Source organism: Arachis hypogaea, chromosome 18, assembly GCF_003086295.3.
Source record: "Arachis hypogaea cultivar Tifrunner chromosome 18, arahy.Tifrunner.gnm2.J5K5, whole genome shotgun sequence".
Classification (NCBI taxonomy): Eukaryota; Viridiplantae; Streptophyta; class Magnoliopsida; order Fabales; family Fabaceae; genus Arachis; species Arachis hypogaea.
In genome coordinates, this window is record NC_092053.1 from 110,221,783 (window position 1) to 110,223,217 (window position 1,435).

The following is a 1,435-nucleotide window of genomic DNA, read 5'->3' on the forward strand; positions in this document are numbered from 1 at the left end:
GAGCATCTGTCTGGCGTTCACGCCAGAACAGAGCATGGTGCTGCGCTGAACGCCAAAATGGCACTTCTAGCGCTAACGCCAGAAAAGCATGGTCGCAACCCAAAATGGCACACAAATGGGCGTTGAACGCCCAAAATGGCCACCAGCCTGGCGCTGAACGCCCAGAGTTGGGTACAAAGGCATTTTTACACGCCTAATGGGTGCAGGGATGTAAATCATGAACACCTCAGGATCTGTGGACCCCACAGGATCTCCACCTACCTCCACTTACTTCTTCTCACCACTCTCTTTCACACAATCAGCTCAAACTCTCTTCCCATCACCTCTTCACCACTCACATCCATCCACTCTTCCCCATAAACCTACCTCATAAACTCCACCTACCTTCAAAATTCAAAACCAATTTCCCACCAAACCCACCCATATGGCCGAACCTTAACCCCCCCTCCCTTCCCTATATAAATACCTCCATTCTTCATCAAATTCACACAACACACCCCTCTACACTCCTCTTGGCCGAAACCACATCTCCCTCTCCCTCTCCATATTTCTTCTTCTTCTTCTTTTATTCTTTTGTTTATTGCTCGAGGGCGAGCAATATTCTAAGTTTGGTGTGGTAAAAGCATAGTTTATTTTGTTTTTCCATTACATTGATGGCATCTAAGACCGGAGAATCCTCTAGAAGAGGGAAAGGGAAGATAAAAGCTTCCACATCCGAGTCATGGGAGATGGAAAGGTTCATCTCCAAAGCCCATCAAGACCACTTCTATGATGTTGTGGCAAGAAGAAGGTGATCCCTGAGGTCCCTTTCAAACTCAAAGAAATGAGTATCCGGAGATCCGACATGAAATTCAAAGAGAGGTTGGGAAGTTCTAACAAATCCCATCCAACAAGTCGGCATCCTAATGGTTCAAGAGTTCTATGCTAATGCATGGATCACCAAGAACCATGATCAAAGTAAGAACCCGGATCCAAAGAACTATGTTACAATGGTTCGGGAGAAATACTTAGATTTAGTCTGGAGAATGTGAGGTTGGGTTCAACTTGCCCATGATGCAAGGAGATGAAGCCCTACACTAGAAGGGTCAACTTTAATCAAAGGTTGGACCAAGTCTTATGGACATATGGTGGAAGGAGCTCAATGGAAGATTGACTCAAAGGCAAGCCGGTTCAACTAAGAAGATTGGACCTCAAGCCTATAGCTAGAGGATGGTTGGAGTTCATTCAATGCTCAATCATTCTCACTAGCAACCGTTTGAAGTTACTGTAGACCGGGCCATCATGATCATAGATCATGATTGAAGAGAGGTGGAAGTTCATGAGATTATACTCAAGAACTCTACAAGTGGCTGACAATCTCACTATGGCAAGGTTAGCCTTTCCTCACCTCACTGCCACCTATGCAATTCGGTTGGGATTGACATAGAGGATATTC